Source organism: Rousettus aegyptiacus, unplaced genomic scaffold (genome assembly GCF_014176215.1).
Source record: "Rousettus aegyptiacus isolate mRouAeg1 unplaced genomic scaffold, mRouAeg1.p scaffold_m13_p_3, whole genome shotgun sequence".
NCBI lineage: Eukaryota > Metazoa > Chordata > Mammalia > Chiroptera > Pteropodidae > Rousettus > Rousettus aegyptiacus.
The window spans coordinates 126,569,925-126,593,580 of record NW_023416306.1 but is presented as its reverse complement, the minus strand read 5'-3'; the positions used below and the strand labels follow the sequence as shown (position 1 = coordinate 126,593,580).

At 42.2% G+C, this 23,656-nt stretch overlaps 1 protein-coding gene and 1 pseudogene across 1 annotated transcript in view; one reads left to right on the top strand and one right to left on the bottom strand.

Annotated features, from left to right (window-relative positions):
• The window catches only part of CGNL1 (cingulin like 1), a 142,226-nt gene that overhangs the window by 113,777 nt on the left and 4,793 nt on the right, over nucleotides 1-23,656 (bottom strand). The gene's annotated exons all lie outside the window — the stretch shown is intronic.
• Nucleotides 8,354-8,472, top strand: LOC118600736 (annotated as a pseudogene).

Sequence of the window (23,656 nt, the reverse complement as noted above, 5' to 3'; positions counted from 1 at the left end):
TCTTGTTTTCTTCCAATCCATGCTCTGTATGACCAGTGTGATCTTTTCAAATTTCTCCATTACATTTGTACTTCAGCTTAAATATGATTCAGTGGTTTCTTCCTTTAAGGTCAGGATAAAGGCAGAAGCTCTTTAGCATGGCACGCAAAACCATGTCCCTAACAACCCTGGGCCACATAAGACCCCCCCAAGGGCAGGCTGGGGGCCTCCAAAGGCATCATGCTCCATGGCTTCCATGAGCTTGCCTGGCCAATCCCCGCTCTTCTCAGGTCTCACCTTCCCTACCTGCCGTGACCAGGTTTCCTGCCTTTCGACATCCCCACCACCACCTCACACACACACATGCAGCCCAGTGCGCACCTCAGTCCAAGCTCTCACCACAATTGTCCACTTCTCTACTTCCCCATTACAGACTGCAGTGTCCTGGAGGGCAGGGCTAATCCCTTAATCTCTACAATGTTTAATTCCTAATGTCCCTCAATGAATGGATGCATGACAGGGGGTTGGAGGTCAATCGGCAATTTTAAGAGCATTCCCTCTCATAAAAAAGGAGCCCAGAAGGTTGTATGTTGACCGGTGGAAAAGTGCACAGCTCTAGGAAGACTGCACAAACTTTGCTTTGGGGCTTGAAAGTGACATTTCTGAATAATCAGCTCTGTGAGTCCAAAGGGAACAACTAAGCGGTGCACATTTGAGAAAAGAGATTCACCTGAGGAGGCACTCAGGACAAAGGTCTCCATCAAAGGAAATGATTTCGGTTTATGAATGTATGTATTCATTGGCCCTGATGCTCGAGGTCCCATATAACAGGGTATGTTCCATCCTCAGTTGCTTTTGGGAACCCACTTCTTGGGATAGGCTACTTTCTTTCTGAGCATCTCCCTTGCTGTAAGGTTTCAACAGGACATGGATATTTAATTTAACCAGGTCACTTAACTTCCACCCCACCCTCTCAGCTCCATGTCTTTGAAGATAGTAAACAGAATAATAATACTTTCAGACATGGAATAAAATGTCAGAACCCCTTTTTTTGGACTTAATTTAAATATCTAAAGGGGGCCTTTTGTTTTCAGTAGCAAGAAGGCTATACATTTTTCTAATGAGCTTTCTGATCAATCTCACTCACACTGGGCCTACTTTTCACAGTTATTTATTTAAAGATTTTTTGGGGTGGTAAAACTAGACACAATTTGGGAAACGAGAGGGAGGAGGAACTTTTTTTTTTTTATGATATTTGCCAAAAACAGAGAAAGAGAAGAATAGATCCAGACATCAGGAAAGGTATAGCAAAGCGAGTCAAAACCTCCTATAAATGCTAAAAAGTAATTCTCGCTGCAGTAACAAAATGTCTTGAAACTCCTCATGTATATAGAAAGCCACTTGGGAAGTCCACTCTTCAGCAGGGACTAATGACTGGACTCTGCCAGCAGTAAGCAGATGATTCAACAGTTACCAATTCTACCCCATCAGATAACAAGACTCATGTCAAAGAGACAGATTGCCCAACCTTCCAAGTGGCATGGGAACTGACCAGGAATAAGACAACAGTTATAAATTCTAGTATCAACTAGTACAGTCAGTACCGGGTTACTATTTGGTGAGCACTCAATATCTTGATACATCAATGAATTAATTTAAAAATTATGTTTCAGAATGTATTCAGAGCACAGCACTAAGGATAACTCTGGCCATTAGGTCAGTACACATACTAATTTTTTTTGGATTTACACAGCATTTTCATGGGAGTTTGATTACTATGCTCCTGCGTGTGTCACATCTTTAAACACATTTTTGAATGAGGACCCACGGGATGAGACAGGCATCTGCATTCCTGAGATGTTCACTCCGGGCTTTTCACTCCCACCGTCAGGGCTTTGCCTCTTTCACTGACTCTGCTCTATCTACCACATCAACATGCCCTGGCCGCCCTGTAATGATGGCAGGACAAATTCCTCAAAGTCCAGGGTTACTGCACTAGGCTCCTAACTGGGCTGCCCGCCTCCTCCCTTCTCAAAACCCTTAATTGGTTTCCAATTCCCATCCGAATAAAATCCTTAAGATGACCTGCAAAACCCACATGCTCTGCACCCCCATTCCCATCATCTCCTCTCACTCACTCCCCTATAGCTACATGGCCTCCTTGCTATTCTCAAAACACGCCAAGTACCCTCCTGCCCTTATGCTTCATGCCTTCGGGCCCTAAATGTCCTTGTCTCCTTTTCCCAGTACCCTTCCTCCAGGTAGCCACACTCCAGACCTTCCTTCAGGTCTCAACTTCTTATCGACCACCTTTTAGAAAAGACTATCCCCATAAAGTAGGATTCTCCACCATCTTCGCAACCCATCTTATCTGGCCACTGGCTTCTGAGTTCTTCTGAGCTGCTATCACCCACTGACATGTCTTTGTGTCTTTATTGGCATCTCCTCCACTAGGTTTCCCCCACTACAATATAACCTGCCATAACCTTAGGGTCATGTACGACCTGGCATACAGTGGGCTCTTGGTAAATATCTGTATTTAATGAATGAACAAATGAATGAATAAAAAGTATGCATATTAAATACAAGTTGTAGCCCCACTAGGTTAAAAATGGTCAACACCTTCTAAGTGTTTTCTTATCTTCTCATAACCCTGGGGAAAGGGGCGCATCTAGGCTGACGGAGAGGAACGTGCAGGGAGCACAGAAAAAGTCAGACTAATGGATCACTTCCTCAGAGGTTCCCAACCCTGAGAGCAAAGTCAGCCCCTCTCCCCTCCCCACACACCCTTCAAAAATAGAAAAGAGCTGAAGATGGGAAGTGACCATGCAAAGAATGCTACAGAAAACAGGGAGCCTAGACAGGATAGATTAGGAAAGAGAAAATCTTACCTGAGGGCAGGAAAAGCAAAGGTCATGGCTCCCAAATTAGGAGAACAGAACGACCACCCACTCAAAGGTACTGACACAGCAGGAACAAGACACCATGCAAGGATCAGAGACAAAACGTCCGCCCCAGTGATGGTGGGAGCGATGAAGTCAATGTCGCCATTGTTAATGGAGGCAACAGAATGGGCGAAGAGAAAGAAGAACCATCACCTTGATAAGTAATATTTTCAGAGTACTTTAGAGTCCAGAAACCATCAACACAACATGCCTTTTTATTGATGACACTTAGAAGATGCCCACCCAAAACGTCACTATCCCTTCCATGCGTGGAAATATGGACCCAAAGAAACGGGATGTAATCATGGTCAATTCATTTAGGCTCTAACAGAATACAGACGACCACTGACTTGTGGACCAGAGCACTCACATGCCGCAGGTGTTTTTAGTCACCAACTATGACCTTCCCAAAAACCATATCCATAGAGTTGGTCATGTGGATGTTTTGGCCATAAGGATATGGCTATTAACATGGTGACAAAAGAAGAAGACTCTTTAAGACACTGCATCCCTCTACAACGCCTCCATTGAGAAGGTCCCTCAATGTCGCTCTCTTCTCAGAGAGGCCGGTCTGTCCCAGCCGGGTTCAACCCCTGGGGGACTGACGAGGAGCAGGGACAGGGCAGGAAGGGAGACAACAGATGGACATCTTGTCTTTTTTTTTTTCTTTGAATAAATGTCACTTTTAGAGGTAAAGGAAACATATTAGAAAAAAGACACTGGGTTGGGCAGCATGATTTTACAGGTAAGGAAACTGAGGTTCAGAAAGGTCAAGGGACTTCTCATCCAAGAGAGCATAAAACACAAGTGGCAGAGGTGGAAGTTCACGGGACATAGGGCTCAAGGTGTCTCAGCTCTTTTAACCCCTCGAATCCAAATGAGCTGCATTCTTGAGTCCCCTCTCCATGTGGTGAACAGAACTTTATCCATGTCATGTTAACAACTATTTATTCAAAAGCAGATAGCCCTCTTGAATTCCTATAGAGATTTATTCTATGACCTCTTGACTTGTGAAGAGATTTGGCCTTCTTTAAGTCTTCCTCGAGTGCTCAAAAGCTGAAGAGACCAAAGAGAAGTCAAATTCGGGCCTCTAAAAATGTTGCCTGCAGACTCTGCAAAACCACAGCCAGAGGCTGCAGAATCGGTGAACGAAACTGCTACAGAAAGCATTTTTATGGGAAAATGCATCCTCTGCAAAAACTTGCTCTAAGGGCCCATATTTTCAGTAAGTTCCTTCAAAATGTCATTACCATAGCTTGCATAGAAACTTGGTTTCAGAAAATCCCTAACAGACTCACTAGATTTATTAGAACTGCATTCTTGACTTGAAAATATCTCACATGCTATAAAAAAAAAGGAAAAAAGAAAAAACCCTCAATGGTCATAAATCCATGAAGATGCTATTCTGCTTTTGTCACCAGCTGGGAGATGCAAAGTCGAAGATGAAAAAATAAAGGGTTTGGCCCTGGGGTTTCAAGAGTTCCAATGCTCAGCCCCTCCAAATGTGGCAGGGAGAAGGGGCTGTGAGGAAAAAGCTGCTTTCCTGGGAAAGCTGTGGAGCCCCCCGAGGTTCTGGGCTCGGTCAGTAAGAACAAGCACATGGCCTCCTTGAGAAATCACTGAGCGGGCAGAGACATTTCTAACCATCTAAATCAACACCTCAAATTGCACTGGAAGCAGATGACAAGTCAAGGCTGACCACAGAGCACTGGCCCGGGATACGTTCCCTAGACAACAAATACAGCTTGGCTCTGGGTACCAGCCGGGGCTGTGGGAGGCCCCCTTTCCTCCATGGAAGCCTCAGAAGGGGAGGAGGCCGGTAACTGGGCTCTGGGCTCTGCATCTGTCACTTAGAAAGACAAGGGTGACCTGCAGCTCCAGGGAAGAAGTCAAGCCCAGGAAAAGGCAGAAGTGTCCTAAAAGTCACTAGCCATTTTCTCAGGCTGCTTCTTTCCTTCTGGACAACATCACCTCCATCTATTTAGATTGAGTCTTTGCCAGCTTGCCTCTGTCCAGCCAGATGTTGCCTTTCAAGGATTGCGTATTTCTATAACTATTTCCAGGAGAAGCAAACACTCTTGAGCCACTGGGGCTTGCCATGGAATTCACTGTTTCCCACAGAGGGGTGTGGCTCCACCTCCTCCTCCTCCATCCAAGTCCCTGTCGTCAACGAAACCTGTTTTGAAATACACTCCTTGGCATCGGTGAAAAGCCAATTCACTTCCCAGGTTTTGCTTTTTGGTTTGTTTTTGCTATTTTTTTTTTTTTTAACACTATATTTCTTTGAAAGGAGCTTTCCTGTTGAGGGAGTTTTAACCATGCTCCCATTAGTCCATACTTGCAAAAACAATATCATTTTCTTAGGGGCAGAGTCTCAGCCTAAATGCTTCCAGGAAACCAGCATGTTCTCCTGGGCCCCAAAGAGGGGCGTGTCGGCCTGGCCGACAGAGTCTAGCATGAGTCAGGGACAGGCTGGTCTGGCCAAGACCACCTCCGAGGTTGCCACTGAGAAGGCAGACCCCTTGTCAATAGCTGGCAATCAAGGCTCCTTAACAGTCACTTTCCAAAGACTCTCCTGACAGCAAGTTTCTGGCAGGCGCTGTGGAAAGTACAGCCTCCAAGTGATAGCAAAAGATTCCATGGCGGCCTTCTCTGACATCATTCGAACCACCACGTCCAGTTTCTTGAGTAGATTCAGAGAAGTGCCGAGCCTTTAGATTTTCCTTTGAAATAACACATGCATGTAGCTGGAATCTCAAAGGCCTACTGCCCACTGCCTTGTCAAAATATTTGCGCCTCTGGCCCCAAAGTCCTGCAGAGAAGACTGGGAAATTCCTTCCTGGCTGTTGGGATACAAAAAACAAAAAGTCCTGAGTAATTTAATCTATGGCAGGAAGGGCAGGGATCAGAGCAGCTGGAGCCCCTAAATTCACCACCTCAATGCCACTGGACATTTAACTTGTTGGACATTTACCAAGTATCTATTATGTGTAAGTCACCTTCAAGATGGTGTGGAGGACACACTGTGAAGCCTCCACACAGCAAGGGTATCAGTTAAATTCAGCTGCATATGTTAGAAAACCCGAAATAACTTCAGCTTAAACAGTCAGAAAGGAGTGTGGAGGTAAGCAATCCAGGGCTGGTATCATAGCACCACGGTCATTAGGGATCCAGGGTCCTCCTTAGAGAATGGCTTCCATCTTCACAGTTACCTCATGATCCAAGATGACTGCTGGATTTCAGCCACCGTGTCCATGTTCCAAGGAGTGGGTCGGAAGACAGAGAAAAAGTGAAGGAGTGCATCGTCCATACGAGTCAGTCCCTGGAACCTTCCCATAAGCCCACACATAGCATTCACCTTTCATTTACTACAGCTTAAGTCGCTGGCCTATATCCAGGTAAAAGAGAGGCTGAGAAATAGAGTCCTTTATCTTGGTACACAGCTATACCCTCAAAAAAAAAAAAAAAAAAATCAGGCTTTTGGCTACAGAAGGAGAAGATACGAAACTAGCAGTCTTTGCAAAAGAATGCATAAAAGGAGAATTTGAGGATGAGACAATTTGGAGCTGTATCTAAGTTCAGAAGAGCTGGTAATAGAAAAAAAAAAAAACGGTACTGAGAGATGAAGGTTAAAATGACATTATTCTTCAGGGACAACTAAAAACTTTATTAAGTTGAAGTTGTTTTGAACAAGTTATAACACCAATTTTCCAGAATCATTCACCTTTGAATTGTACATATTTCATAAAATGTGAAAGCTGGTAAGGACATTTATTAGGCATCCTGGGACTGTGGCTCCATCAAAATCACCAGGGAGCTTTTCAAAAATACAAATCCCGGAGACCCACTCTTGGAAATTTAATAGATGGTTTAGGAGTGAGGCCTAAAATTCTCCGCGGGCACACACGCACCACACACACACACGCACACGACCCAGGTAATCCTTCTGATGGGTGATCTGGTTCAAAAACAGTGACTTCACCCAAACTCTCATTTCAAATATAAAATAATGTAAAACAGTTGCGTGACTTGTACAGAGTGTCTATTAGTTGTTCTAGGACTACAACCTAGGTCTCTTTACTCACAGTCCAGGCTTCCTTTTCCTGAAATCCTCTCTGAGGAACTTGAATTTGGTCCATCAGGTTCCCAAACACAGATAATCAGACTATCCAACCATTCTACCCAAGTCTTCCTGCTAAACGGTCTTAGTTTCCAGGCTAGATCCAACCTCCTAAATTACCCTTATCTGGCCACCAGAATACATGGTACAGCTGTCCACGGAATCCTAACCCCAGCAATTAGACCCAACACCTTCAAAAAAGTGTGCATCTTGGTGCTGTAATGCCACCTAAAGTGGGGAGCTTAAGGAGTGATTTTAAAATATAAGTGTGCATGGACCTGTATCTATATATCTACATCTATATTCACTTTCTGAGATCTCGACCTAAGGAGGGAGGCTAGAGATGATCCATATTTCAGTCAGCATCTGAACAGAATTCCTTCCTGTGCTGGGGAATCCCCCACCATACATAGGAGTCTCAAAGTAAGGCAGGGTCCGCCATCATCTGGTAGGAATGAAAATGCCCAATTCTCATCTCTACCCACCTCCCCAGCAGCTAGGGAGTGGGACTGAGTCCCAAGTGCAGCCTGGCCCCAGAGGACTGTCCTAATAAGAGTGTGCCTATGGCGGAACCAGGCTGTGGTCCTACCCACCTCACTTCCCTCGGTCCCCGCCCACTTCCACAGCCTGGTTCCCACTTTCCCAACAATTCTGTGAGCCTTACAATATCCTCACAGTATACTCTCTCTGCTTAGATCTACCAGGGTTAGTTACTATTGCTAAAAATTAAGAACAGTGACTGATGTCTTCTTGAAAACAAGGAGTGTTCAAGTTCCCCAAGAATTATCCTGAAATGGTCCAAAGAAGGACAAAGATTTAAGGAAAACCCTTGGGCCAGGCCAGACGTGACCCTTGCTGAGACCACAGGACACAGGAGAGATTGCTTCTGGTAGAAGACTAGCATCTTCCCTGGTGTCTTCTTTCTTCTATTTGTCCCGCCACCCCCCCTCCTTCTCTGAGCCCCGTCCACCTCTCCTCTTAACAAAGATGAATCCATTTCTCCTCTTTCTTGCTTCTCACACCCTGGAAATAAAGGTCTCTCTTTCACCTGAAAACTGAAACTCAAAAATGCCTCATCTGTCGCTTCTGACTCTCAGTTTGTGCTTTGAAAAGACAAGGAAATATAGAGAAATGGCTTTTGATACATGTGTGAGAACAAAAGTAAAATTGGTACATTTATGGCAGACGATATCCAATTTTAAATACACATACCATCTAATCTAGCAATTTCAGTTCTAGTAATTAACCCCAAACAGAATTATACAAATACACTTCTTAGTGCATAAATACTTATATACAAGGTGTTTATGTCTACGGCCATGCCACCCTGAATGTGCCTGATCTCGTCTGATCTCAGAAGCTAAGCAGGATCAGGCCAGGTGAGTATTTGGATGGGAGACCATCGAGGAATACCAAGTGATATAGGCATTAAAAAAAAAAAAAGTGTTTATAATAACTTCAATGTCCATTAATAGGTTAGCTAAATCATGCTACAACCATATCACAGAATACCATGAAGCTATTAAAAAATAAGATTTATATACACAGCCATGGAAAATGTCAAGATACACTGTTTTTTAAAGTATCAAAATAATCTATAGAGTAGCCTCAATCCTATAAAGTTACTCATATGTATAAAGTTACATAAAAATCTAAAAAAAAATGTTTACAGAATTCTTAAGGAGTAGTTATGACTGGGGTGATAAAATATGGTGCTTTCAATTTAAATCACACGTTTTTGTAATGCTTTAATTTTTATTACAATGAGTTATCATACTGAGAAAAAAAAATAAATGGAAGCTGAAATGGCCATTGAGCATGTGAAATGGTGATGCTGAAAAGCCCACGGCTTCCTTCTAGGCAACAGGCTGTCTCTCACCCAGCATCCAACACATAATAATTCAACATCAGCTTCCTTCTTCCTTTTCTCCTTACGTCCACCCCTACACAGTTGGACATTACAATCCCTAACCCAAAGCCAAGTAGAAGTAGTACATAGAAGCATCGGCTGCGGTGGAAGCAAACAAGGTGTCAGCTACAGAAGCTGACAGGAGAGCCACAAGGAGCAGTCCTGAGAATTAGAAGCACAGCAACTTCCACAGCTATTTCATATAGGAATGAGACAAGCTTTGGCACTTAAAAGGTATCTCCACGATACATGAGATCAACAAGAATGAAAAAGGTAAATTTTATTCAGTGTCTAGGAAATGTGTCCCTATTGAAATCTCAATTTAAAAGCTAAATATTTGGTCTTACCTCTTGAAGAAATAAACTTCCAAAATCAGGAAAATGAACTAATATGAAATATCTAATTGCCAACATATCATACAATTAAGCTATTATTTTAGTTTGCATTTACTGAATAAAGTTTTGTGAATTCTAATGTTTATTTTTCTAAAGCCATTAGATTAAATATTCGTTATTCTTAAAAGTAATTCCCACACGCACTCAAAATTAATTATACTCACAGGAACTTTACTCTAGGTCAGCAATCCTGAATATAAAGATTCCATAGGTTCTGCTCTTAGGAGAAAACTAAGAGATCTCTCCTGATTGTCATGAGGATTTCAGCCAATAGTGCAAATTATTCAAATACAGAGTATACTTTGGATTTTGAGATTAGATTCAAAGTTGAACAACAACAAGCAGTTGAACTGAATGCATTTGAAGGAAACAAGACAATTGTTTAAAATACCCAGACAGATAATGAAGTATTCTCCATTCAAAGTGCTGTTTGTTCCCTGTATGTTAATGTTCAAGTGGGTTAAAACAATAGAGGTATGTGTACTTTCCCAAGGAGGCAAACAACCTACCAGTTTAATTAAGCTCAATTTACACTAAAATGTGAGCCTGGTTTTCCAACACGCTCAGTTACCGGGTACGAAATAGACTCATTTTTCAAACGTGCCGTGCGTTATATGAGGCCATGTGGGTTTACACTTTCACACTGCACTCAAGTCTACTCGGGAACAGTTCAGCACCTCCCAGCACTGCAGCCCCGGGACACGGCGGGCACACAGCAAATGCCAGTGTCCCTCCCCCGCTTTCCTTCTTCCTCCAAATATAATAGGAAAATAGAACTATGGCGCACACTTATAATATCTCGAAGACTATTCCTGAGCATTCCCTTCATGGCTTTCCTATGCCATTATATGGGCACGCAAAATACACCCATTAACAGTATCTCTCTTGCACAAAATAACTCCAATTTTTCATGCAGCATATATATACATACATATATACTATGGGGAAAAAAAGAGAAAATACACCCAAATATTAACAGTTATACAGTCACGCGCCAGTTAACAATGGACATACGTTCTGAGAAATGCATCAGTAGGTGATTTTGTCATTGTACAGACATCGCAGAGTGCACTCACACGAACCCAAATGGTACAGCCTTCCACACACCTAGGATACATGGAATAGTCTATTTTTCCTAGGCCACAAGCATATTAGTGTACAAAACAACACAAGATTAAATAAAACACAAGAGACATGATGCAATCAAGAGATGCAGTAAACACGAGAGGTATGAGGCTGCTGCCCACATAACACAGAATGCCATTTTACAGAAAGCTTTTTTTTATAAGTAGAAAGAGCACACTCTAAAGTATACCCTTTAAGTATACTAAATACATAAACAGTAACATAGTTATTATCAAGTATTATGTACTGTACATAATTGCATGTGCTGTGCTTTTATATGACTGGCAGTGCAGTTAGGTTTGTTTATACCTGCACCACCACAAACACGTGAGTAATGCATTAGACTAGGATATGACCATGGCTATGATGTCACTAAGTGACAGAAATTTTTCAGCTCCATTATAATCTTATAGGGCCACCACTGTACATGCAGTCCAATATTGACTGAAATATCATTATGCAGCACATGACTGTGTATCTTGATCGTATACTGAAAAGTTTTTTAATTTTCACCTTATACTTTCCTATATTTTCCAAAAGTTTTATAATAAGCATCTATTGAGTCACCAAGTTTGGTACAATACAGTTCCACTACACACTTACCAAAATGACTAAAATGAAGATGACACACACTACCAAAGGTTGACACAGATTCACTGAAATTCACACACTGATAGGTGAGAGTGTAAACTGGTACAACTACTTTGGAAAACTGTTTCACAGTATCGACCATAGCTCCACATGTATGAAAACCCAGCAATTCTGCTCCTAGCTATATACTCAAAGAACCTACATACATATATGAGAATGTAAAACTATTAATAACAGCCGAATGCTACAAAACAACTCAGGAAATAAATCAATTATCGAGGTATATACTTATACAATAAAATATACAATGAGAAATGTGGCAATATATTTAGTAATGAGAAAGAGCAAGTTACTGCTTCATGCAAATCCATGGATAAATTGCAGACACGTTAAACGAAAAAAAGCCAGACACAAAAGAGTATACACTACAGAAAAACGATTCCATTTTTATGATGTTCAAGAACAGTCAAAATTTGCATGTAGTGATAGAAACAGGATGGTGGTTATCTTTGCTGAGGAATATGACTGGGAGGAAACACAAGACAGCTTCTGAAAGATTCTGTACATTTCTACTTTAAAAAAAAAAAAAAAAACTGGGTTTGTATCAGAGTTCTACTTACTAGCTGTATGGACTTAGGTAAATTTCTTAACCTTTCTAAGCTTCTATTTCTACATCTGTAAATGGAGATAAAAACAAAAACATCACCTACTGGATGGGAATGTGATGAGAATTCAATTAGGCGCTGCATGTAGCGTTTAACGCAGTGCCGCGCACCAAGCAGAAGCACAACAGTAGCAGGGACAAGCGTCTCCTGAGGTCTTCCTAGGTGCCAGGCACTGCTCTGAACTTTCAGCTCTTAATCACTATGCGACACCATCTCTCCCAGTTCCTGTTCTTATCTATTACTCAAGGCCAGACGCACAGGCTGTGACCTGGGCATTCAGAAGTCATCTGTAGGACACCAGCCACAGCACTTAGTTCAAGAAGGGTGAATCACTACTTTTGTTGCTGCTGAGGTTTCAAAGAGACGAAACTGGCAGGAGTCATGCCTCGGGATTAATCACAGACTTCTGAAGAGAAAAATGACTTTAACTTCTGAAAGCGGTAGCTGCTTTTTCTGCAGAAAAGAATATTTTATTCTGGTGGAATAATTCATTTTAAACTGAGGAGTCATGTGGGAACTGAAAGAGCTCATCTTTCTTCCCTAAGAAAAGAGAGGAGACAAGAAACTCTCTGTTACAAGTTTTTCATGTTGACTAGCTAAATTTACTGTCCTTAATGTATTTCAGATTTACAACTTAAGCAATTTTTTAAATATATGCTTGCTGTACAAAGTAATGTAAAATGTTGGTCATGAAGCAAAGGATTTAGATTATATAAGACCATTTTAGTTAAATGACACATTAGAAACACTGGAGAATAGTCTCCAATTTCCAAGATTAACCTGTAGATTTAGAAATGACTCATGTCTCACAAATTTTTGCTTCAATCGAATTTTAATTGCTTTCAACTTAGGAAAGACAGACTGTCTGGCTTTGAACCTAGACGCAGAGCTTACTAGCTGTATCGAGTTACTTAAAATCTCTATGCCTCAGTTTCCTCAACTGTAAATTGGGATAATAAGGACTAAATGTGTTACTAGATATTAAGTGCTTAAAACAGTGTCAAGCACTACTGAGTTCTTTATTAGTATTACGATTATTAATTTTTATTATTTTTGTGATGTAGATGCAGAATTTGTCTAAAATTATATTAATCACATATTTTGCAGATCTAGGACAGTCTAAAGTCCAGAGGAGGATGTGTACTAAAATTATGTCAAATGAGCATGAATATTTGGTTTTATAAGTATACACATGCACACACACTGACTCTCCCTCCCTCCCTTCTCCTCGTCCTTCTTCCCCTCTCTGTCTCCCTTCCCTCCCTCCCTGTCTTCTTCCCTCCCTTCCTCCCTCCCTCCCTCTCTCTCTCTCACATAATTTAAAGCACTCTAGAACATAATATACCAACGATCCCAGGTTTTCTTGATCCCAAAATGATTCCAACAAAGATGTGAAAAATTACCCTTCTCCAAATATACTCGCTTTTTGTATTTCGAAAGTACGCTGGAACCTTTCCACAGCACAGCTGAGCCACAGCGTCGATGGTGTTCAAACACGGGCTCTTTTCAACCTGCAGCAAAGAAGCCCCACTAAAATTTTACATTTTCCTGCAATTGTGAGCACAAAAAAGGTTTTTGTTTTGTTCCAAAGGAAATGATCTTACCATAGCTCGACGATATCATCATTGTCTGAATAGAGTGGGCATCCGGTAGCCATTACAGAAGGACTAAATGCTAAAACCCAAGGGTATAAAAGTTTAAAGCAACTCAACGGAAATGTCAGTTACAACATTCTTTCTCTGATTTACAAGAATCAAAATCAGAGAGAACCCTCAAGCAAGGGAATTATGAAGAAATTCAGCACAACGTAAGGATAGCACCCTACTTCCCCTACCCCCTACCCTCTCTTAGAAAAAGGGCTTTTAAATACCCATATGCCTTCGTTTCTCTTTGTGAAAGAGAATTATACTTGAAAATATTACTACATATTAATTCTCTCATTTCACCAACAGGCCCATCCACATTTTTCTACCAACACTGGCCTAAAGTCAAATCGAAAATCCCTACTCACTATTATCTGTGGTTTTTCTCTGTTATCAGAGTGACTAATCATTAACAGCAACTTTCTAATTAGTCCAGGGATCAAAGAACCTTATTTTGCTAAATAATAATAATAGTAATAATAACTGCACATTCTATCTTTAACAGAGTTTAAGACTTCTAGATACCTTTTCATTTAAGCCACATCTATAAACACAGCTAACATACGAAGATCGTTCCTGTCTTTGCTTTTACCCTTACTTGTAAAAATGTTCAGCTTTATTATCCAGAATGTGGCACAGTGCCCTTCAGTATGAGATGGAAGATGAATAGAAAGTTGCATTCTAAACTGATTCTTGGCAACGAATTAAACCCTGGGAGCTCAAGGAAAAAGTAGGAAATGGCAGCCATATTTTATTTACAAAATAAATTTCCAACGAAATCTACTTTCTTGCTGACTTGAACTGCTTGGTTGCGTTTTGGCACTTCAAAAAGTTGCTTTGAGTCTTTACTGAAATATTCATTCATTCTTAAGATGCAACTCTGCTTGCTATGTGGAAGACGCTGTACCAGTAAATGGAGATTAAAAAAAATGTCCTTATTTCATTTCCGAACCTTTTCTTTCCACAAATTCCCTTCACTCTGATCGCACACAGCCAAATGGCACTTCCTCCCCACCACACCACCATTTTTGACAATGTTCACAAAGGGTCCCAGTTTCTCTTCCTTAAGCCCCTGTAGACACTAAGAAAATACCTACCATTTTTTCTTTTATCATAAAGGTAATACATGCCAGGATTGTTATAAAATTCAAACAGTCAGAAAGAGCACAAAGTGAAAAAAATTCTCTCCCAACTATACCACCAATTCTCACAGCCCAGAAATAACCGTATTTCTTGGGATATCTTCCAGAAATGTTTTTATAATCAAGAATTAAGACTATTTTTAAAAACATAAATGGGATCTCAGAATATATTCTGATTTACACTTTATTCGAAAAATTTTTTTTACATTTTCCTTTATTGGTACTTACAGATTTGTCCAATCCCATAATGTGCTTATACCTTAATTTACTTAACCAGACCCCCGTTAAGAGATATTTAGGTTATTTCCAGTGTTTTGCTATTATAATGACGTAATAAACACCTTTGTATATGTGCTATGTGTGCACTTATATTTGTAAGATAAATTCCTAACTGTGGAACAGCTGAGTTAGAGTATATCTATATATTGCCATTCTTAATTGTGAGAGATGATGCTACGGCCAACATCAGTGGCTACCTACCCACAGCAACTGCCCACTCCTCCCATCCCTGGCCAGCAAAACTCCAGTGTTTTCCCCTCTACCCCAGTGACCATGTGCTTCAGGGAAGGCTGGGCCCCCATCTAGGCCTAAGGCTGATTTAAATAAGCTATGGAAGCCTTTTCTTCCCAGGCCAGTCATTGGTTTAGAAAGCATCAGACCCATTTTTGTCAAAAGGACGTGAAAGTTCTATGGGGTAATCCTAGCAAAGATTTCTCTGCTTTCCTCTTTTCTGCCACTGAACATCACTGTGAATGAGGGTACAGGCAGGAACAGCTACAGCCACGTAGAGACCATGAGGAGACAAGCTTGAGGACTACTGTCAAACACTGAGTCTGGCGAAGAGGAAAGAGGAAATGTACCTGGTTTTCCATTAACCTCAAAACTACCCAAACTTGGGACTTCTGGTTTCCATGAGATAATAAATGTTCTTACTATTTAAAGCACTTTCTTAATTGTTTTGTTTTCTTGTAGGTGAAATATCTCCCACTGCCAAACTGCTCTTCCAAAAGAAGTCCACTGGATTTAGAATCACATCCACGGCACGTGTGAGAGTGTTTGTCTCCTCGCACCTTCGGCCGCAGAGTGTTTGAGGCCCCATCTATTCTCAGTGCATCATCACTTAATGGCCAGACCCTTTTCTTCCTTGGAGAGTACAGCAGCTCTTCACTAAAAAAAAGGGCGGGGTAGGCACAATGCAAAAAAGGCAATACAAAGGCTACTTACCCTTGGCCAACATTTCACTCTACTTCTCCTGAACCATCGCCCCAAGGTACAAGGCTCACTTGGCTCCTTCAGGAAAGAAAGCGCCATCATCACAGGGCTGGGATATGGCAGTCACAACTCTGCCTGGGTGTGGAAGGACAAGCCCTAGAATGGCAACTGGATGACTTAGTTTGGATCTGCCACTTATACAATGGGCAGGTGACTGAAGAGAAGTCACCTAACCTCCCGAAGCCTGTTTCTTCAGATGTAATAGGAGGACGATGGAAATGGAGGCCCAGGCTCCTTATATAAATGACAAAATGCACGATCACCCTGATGATACACTATCACTGACTATTAAAGGTGGGATTCAGGCTGACTTCTCATAGACCCATGCCAAGAGGTAACCATGCAAAGAGTAAAGCCAAGCCCCTGGCCTCCCTGGATACTTTGGCCTTCTTTGTCCTATTTGTTCTCTCTACCTGTCACTCTCTTGCCTCCACAGTGGGCAGCATGTCAGCTTATGCTTGCAGACCAGAAGAAAACCCAGCCCATCACTCTGCTCTTCCCACAGATGAACGGAACCCCTAGAACCACTATTGCAGTGAATAAATACACAGCGACATTCAGCCAGCCAAGAGTCAGAGCGTGCCAGGCTAGTTTATTGTCCTAGCAGAGCCTAGGCTGGTACCTGAGTAAAACATGTATTCTTCTTCACCCAGCTGTTCTAGGTTTAGCAAGCTCCCAAAGGACTGGTTTGGCCCGCATATCCCTCTTCCCTCTCACTCATTCTCTGCAACTGTGGTGGATTAAAGCACTGTTCTCATATAGGCGAGTGCCTCACTCCCCTGTAATGTGGTTATACATCCACCTTCCTTGCCATGTGACTTTGTAGGATCTCTCACTACAATAGCCAAAGTATACTTCCTCACTCCTCTGATATTGGGCTTGGCCATGTGACTTGTGTTGGCCGAAGGAATGTCAGTGTAGCATTTATGAGTCAAAGCCTTAAGAGGCATCGTGCATTTCCATTTGCCCTCTTATGCTGCGATCTGCCACAAAACAAGCATGCCCTAGGTAACTGCAGCCCCTTCAGCCGAGGCCTCAGAATAAGCTCATAGGGAAGAGACTTGAGGCCAAATGGAAGACTACAGTCCAGCCTGGGCCGGCTAAGGCCAGCCTAGGTCAAGAAAATCATACCCAAACAACAGACAAGTAAGTGGGAACATAAATATTTGTGGTTATGAGGCACTGAGATCTGGGACTGTTTGTTACCCAGCAATATTATGCAGCAAAAACTAATACAACCATCCATCGTAAGAGCAAATATAATGTTAAGTTTGCCTGGCACGTAATAGACATGCAATAAAAAAAATTTATGCTCATTTTAAGATCTTAATTCACTGTTTAAACACATACAGAGCACTCCCTCACATGAAGCACTATCCTAGGACCACAGGGAGCTAAGCATAATGAAAAATACAAAGGCAACTAACTCCTGTATGTGTGTGTTTTTAAATCCAGCAAAACTCCAAGCCTTCTAAATCCTACTGAGGGAAAGGGTTCTGTGTTGACAAAGCTTCTGAATTTATTTCATTCATTCACTGTCCTCAGTCAAATCACAGAAGGGACGAAATTCAGTATCTACGCATTTAAGTGAGCTGATTCTTATATTTATTGATGGTGAAATCTACTTCCTTCTATAAATGTACTATTTACTTAAAAGATAGGCACTAGATTTTTTTTAAAGACAGTAAGAACTTTTAAAGGTAATTCAGAAGACAGGTTTTGGCCATATTCCTTCTTACGCTTACCTCCACACAGAGTTGTGGGAGGCTCATACATTTAAGAACCTTTGGCATGAAGTTTTTTCAAAGGCCTTTTGAAAGTCTAAATAAACTATATCCACTGGTTTGCTCTCCTTCCCACATTTATTTTCACCCTCAGAGAACATTAATAGATTCATCAAGCATGATTTCTCCATCTGCATGTCATGTTTTTTTTTTAAGAGTCCAGTGATATCACCCTCTTCCAAGCCAGCTGGGTGTAGAAGTGGATTAGCTCTGAAAACAAGGAGCATTTCTAATGATTCTAGCTGGGAACCTGCAAAAGTGAAGTGTCAGAATAATAACACATACATATACACCTTCCTATGAAAACTTTGTTCTAAGCACTTCAGACAACATTAACTCATATAATACAAGATGAGTGTGCTAATTAGCCAACTGCTGCCTCTTCAGGGAGCCAGGATTTGGACCTGGTAACAGCCAGGCCCTGAAGCCTCTCTGTCAATCCCAACCCAGCCAGTGATTCTGGGTTTCCTTTCCCACCTTCCTGTCCTTGGCCATGCAATGAGGATCCCCAGGGAAGCACAGAGGGCAGACCATTCTACAGCATCTTTTATTTCAAGACATGGCTTTTCCCTGGACACTCCTCTATGATAATTCATGAAGTTTCTTCTAAAGGACTTCCGTCAGCCCCACAGAGCTGCCAACATCCTGCTTCCTCTTGGTGGGGTCTACTTGCCTCTCCAAAATCAGAGCAAAAAGTAGAGCCTCCTCAGCCGTAAAGCTCTGAAGCCTGGCTGAAACCTCAAGCCTCACCCACCGGCAGGACTCAGAATCTCAGAAGCCCTAAGCTGCTCCCTGAAATGCTTTAGCCATTTCTTATTGAACTCCCCTCCCCCTACCTCGTTACTAAAGTCTGAAAAGGGGGAGGTGCTAGGAGGGAGCACATCACCCCCTTTCAGTCTAGACTCTCTCCAAAGAGCTAGTTTTACATCTCTATGCCTCTCTAAATCTTCTACCTGTAGTGGCTGGAGGAGGGGCAGGATAAAGTCAAGATTGTCTGGGTCAATGACAAGCTGCAAATCTGGCCCAGGCCTCCACCTGGAAATCTAAAGCAAAGGATATTATTAAAGTCACAGGTTAAGGATCACTCACTCCACAGCTCTTCATTTAGAAGCCCGCAGTGGCATTAAATGTAAACACTTCCCAAGAATGCTTTAAAACAGAGGGAGGTTTTTATTAAACGACTTAATTGAGGGCCACTTCTCATTGTGGAAAGCTTTTAAACTGAGAAATAAAAGGGACCTGGTGGGTGTTTTCCAGACACTTGTTTTTAAAACCTGCCACGCTGTCCTGGGGATATGAAGCACAACTCCAGGCTGCTCTGTGTGCTCCTGCTGCTAATTCTTCAGCAGAAACAAAACACTTAATAAGACCTACTGCAAGGCAGTACCAAGAACCTGGCGTGAGAGCTTCATTCCAATATTCATTTCAAGGGTCATTAGGATCACTGGATGGGAGAAGTGGAAAAAATAAGGCTGGCCAAAAAGGACCCAAATAAATGAAGAAAGACATAACATGGGAGAACAGGCCTGATGAAAAAGGCTTAGGGTTGCTCTACAAAGACACCAGGTAAAAAGGAATGAAATGCTGATACTTACTACGATACATATACGAACCTGGAAAACATGACACTAAGTGAAAGAAGCCAGACACACAAGGCCGTATGTTGTAAGATTCCATTTTATAGAAAATATCCAGAACAGCCAATGCCACTGACCGAAAGTAGACCAGTGGTCGTCGGCGCCTGGAGGGAAGGAAGAATGAGAAGCGACTGTTTAATGGCTACAGGGCTTCCTTGGGGTGATGGCTCCATGCGGCTGTGAAGGTACGCCACCAAACTGCATACTTCACATTGGTTAAATTGGTCAATTTTATGTTTTGCGTATTTTAACCACAATAAAATAAGAAATAATACCAGGAACCCTAGAAAATTCCTTTTTCCAGCTCCTAACCCAGGAGCAATGCCTTCCTCAACTGAGTAAAAATATACACGCTATTGACCAAAATAATAAATAATATTTTACTAACAACTCCTTGATTAAGCTAAGCTTCCTACGTGCACCACGCACTTCTCAAGGACATGTCACTTCTCCCTCCCCACACCTGTTGTCAGGTGGGTAGTGTTACCATTAGCCTCATTTTACAGGTGAGAAAACCAAGGTGCAACGAGGTTGAGGAGCTTGCCCAGGGTCACACACAAAGAAAGGAGAAGCCAAAGGATGACAGGAAGGAGGGTGACCAGGTCGTTTGCACCCACACTCATGATCTCGACCACGGGCTGCACTGCCTCCAAACCACGCTCGCTGCGGCAGCTACGTTTCCTGGGCCTAGTTTACCATTTTGCCCGCAAGCCAGATATCCTTTGGCTATTGAGCACTAATCCTTGTTGAGTGGCATGTATTGAGTGGACACTCATGAATAGTCCTCTCTGAAAAAACATGTTCAAAAGGCAGGCTTTAGGAATCACACTATAACTTCACATGGGCAGCACTATCTTCACGTGTGCAGCTTTTTTTGTATTTAGTCCTGGAACAATGTGATAAGGTAGGAGGGTGATGCGATTACCTGTCTTTTTATCTAGAAAAGAAGCCCCACACGGTCTGTAATGGGCCACAGGTGGGTGCTAGCACCCGGCTTCTACTCCAGGGTCTCACTCTGCTGTGTTTGTTAAGAGCCAGGCTTAACTTCCCTGAGACGTTAAGCGATTTCTGTAGCGTATAAGTTATTTATATGTATTCTTTATATATAAAAAGATTTGAGCAATTGCAAATGAAGTGAAGGAGCACTTAAGGGAGAGGAAAGTAATTCTCTTCCACTTGAGGAGCACCTGTAGGGTAATCCAGAAGCATAAATAAAAGGTTAAATTCCATTCTCTCCTCCCTACTTAAGAAAGCAGGGCTCTTAGTCGCTAGCCAACAGCTAGCTCCCTTAGAGGGGAGATATTAAAAACGACCATTGCTGTTAGAGGTTCCACCTTGCTAGGGCTCTCACACTCAGCACTGTTGACATCTCAGCTGGATAATTCTTTGTTGTGGGGGCTGTCCTGTGCACTGTAAGGCAGAGGTCCCAAAACCCCGGGCCATGGTCCAGTACCGGTCTATAGCCTATTAGAAACAGGGCTGCACAGCAGGAGATGAGAGGCAGACAAGTGAGCGAAGCTTCATCTGTATTTGCAGCCGCTCCTCAGCACTGGCATCACTGCCTCAGCTCCATCTCAGATCATCAGGTATTAAATGTTCATAGGAGCATTAGCCTCTGGTGCCAAAAAGGTTGGGCACCGCTGTTAGGCATAGAGCAGCACCCTGGTCTCTACTGACAAATGGCACTGGCCACCACCACTCTCAGTTATGACGACCGAGAATGTCTCCGGATATTGCCAAATGTCCCCCAGTGGGGCCCAATCCAAGTTGGTGAGACCCCAATCTCTTACCCCTCTCCCCGGTGTGAAGAAGGAATGAGAACACAAGGGAGAGAACTACTATTTTCTACCAACTCATGTACTTTTATGTCAAATCATGCCTTGGCCTAGGAAAATGGATGGTGGGTTTCAACCCTATAGATGTTTCGTCCTCAACTCCTAAGAAAACACAGTCTGCTAGCAACAACAGTCCCAATAGCGCCTGAAGTCTGAAAGGCCTCCTTAACTCACAAAATAATCTGCAATTTGGGGGGTATGCATGCCCTTTGAATGATAAATGCTTTAAACACAAACACACACAAAAGATCGCTGGCCATGAGAACTTGAAATACATTTTTTAAAATACGCATTTATCAAGAATTCTCTAATTATTTTTGTGAAACATTCCCCCAACACTCTCACCCTTCTTAGTGCTCATCTGTTTTTGTTTAGAAATCACTATGGCTGCCAGAGAGAGACAGATATATGAAATACAAAAATATCAAGTCTCAAAAGTGGCTGGTTTCTGTCCTTTCCTAAAACTTTATTGAGCACCTATTTTCTGCTAGACAGGAATACAAGGTCAGTGGAGAGATCCATCCTCTTTACAGATTTATAGGTTTGTGGGAGTTCAAACGTGAGACACAGGGCACTAATGATGTTCTAATTGCTGAGATAAAGGCACAGACAAGCAGTCAATAATTTGTTGAAGAAATGAATGAGCGGGTGAATTGAGGAAGTGAACAAATAGCGGGTGCACCAACCAGAGCTCTGTTGAGGCCATCTAAATTGTTAATAGCACAGCTCAGGGCCAGACAGGTTTGAACCCTGGATCCCACCACTGGGTAGCTGCACAACTTGATAAGTTACCCTGTTTCTCACGGCTTTGTTTCCCTCACCCGTAAAATGGGTTTATGACAGTACCTATCCCACAGAGTTGCTACGTTAAAAGCTCTCGGACAGGGCTGGAGGTAAATGCTCTAGGAGCATTTTCAAGTGTCTTTCTCTCTCTCTTCCCCACCCAGCTGCTTCACACCCAGGAAGCTGGCCTCATTGCAGGGACCTAGAACTGTGGTGCCAGGTGCTCGTGCCCTGAGCAGACCAGTGTGAAGAACCAGATAACCAGTAGCTCTAAACTTACCTCCCAACTCCCCTACTTCCCCTCTCCCACCCTACACCCCCCACCTAAAAATAAAAATAAAAAAGAAGAAAAAAAGCTAACAAGTGGCCCAGGGCAGCAGAGACAATTAGGGCTGAGCGGGTCAGGCTATGTCTGGAACAAAGTGCTCAAGCCCGCCCTGAAACTCACAAGTAAAAGAAATCTTAAGTTTTGGTAAACTCCGCCCTGCAGTCCCTTTGCAAACTATTCTCTCTTATCTCTCTCTTCATTCTTTCTCTATCAGTTCCTCTCCAACTCCTAAAGCTTTCACAGTAATCACCACTCTCAGTAAACTTTCCAGGTTTTTGATATTTGATTAGGGCAAGGAGAGAGGCTAAACAACTTTTCAGCTGTAATTCTGAGTAAGTCACTGTTTCTAATAAGAAAATCGCATAGGCAAAAATAGTGAAGCAGATCTTTTTTTAAAAAAAGTTATCAGTATAGCTACCATGAAGCTCAAAGATATAGATTAGTTCATAGGATATACTAGAACTTCTTTATGACTTTGAAAACAGGGCCATTTCTTTTTCCTTTGTAATAAAATCAAAAGAAGGCAACTATTCAGAGTCTGAAACTGAGCTGGAATCTCCAAACTCCCACGTAGTACTAACTCCAAACCTTACCAGATCCTCACCTAGAAAATGGGACTATCACCATTGCTATCACAGGATCACAGGATCCAAGGGAGGAGTCATGGTCACGGCAGGTCCTCTTCCCTGAACGGACTATAAATTTTCAAGGGAAAACAGAGTGCCTGTTTCAAATGCAATAAAATACAAGAAGAGAAAGCCAGGGGAAGTCAGAGGAAAAACCAAGGGGATCATTGAAGCCAAAACTAGAAAATCTTGCTCATTTTGCTTCAATTCTCTAGCAAAAAGATAAGCAACAGTAAACGATTATTAATAATAAAGGGCCTTTATAGACCTAAAAAAAAAAAAAAAAGACTACAAAGCAACAGCCTGAACCATTATGGACTCTACCTAAGGCAACCAGAGATCACTGTGATTGGGTGACTGGGAATAAACTTCACCCTATAAACAAAGTGGCCAGCAGAAATAGTCCACGTTCATGACAAACACCCTGTGCTCTAATTCCAAACACTTTTAATTCCATGACGACCCTCCAGAGTCCCCTGGAAATGTTCCTGAGAGCTGACCCTCCTCCGGTTGAAGTACTGAGCCAGAACCCACTGCAGTAATGAACACATACTCAGTAACCCTGTCTTAAACTCATCGTTACTAATTATAGCTCCATTCTGCCTCTAAGCCCTTCCTACCTGTAATTTTAAGAGCTCGAGGTAATTACTATGCAGCAAAGTTTTGTTTTTGTTGCAAGTACCACATAAATAGGAATTGAACGTGCACTGCTTCATTTTGCTCCACAATGTTCAACATTGAATTTTGTTGTTAATCACTCACCCAGCAACCAATTATCTACAGAAATTCAGAAGTTTGCTGAGCTTGAAGAAATGTGGAGATAATGTCTCTCTAATCTAAGATTTGGAATGTATTCAGAGCCTTTCTGAACAGCCCA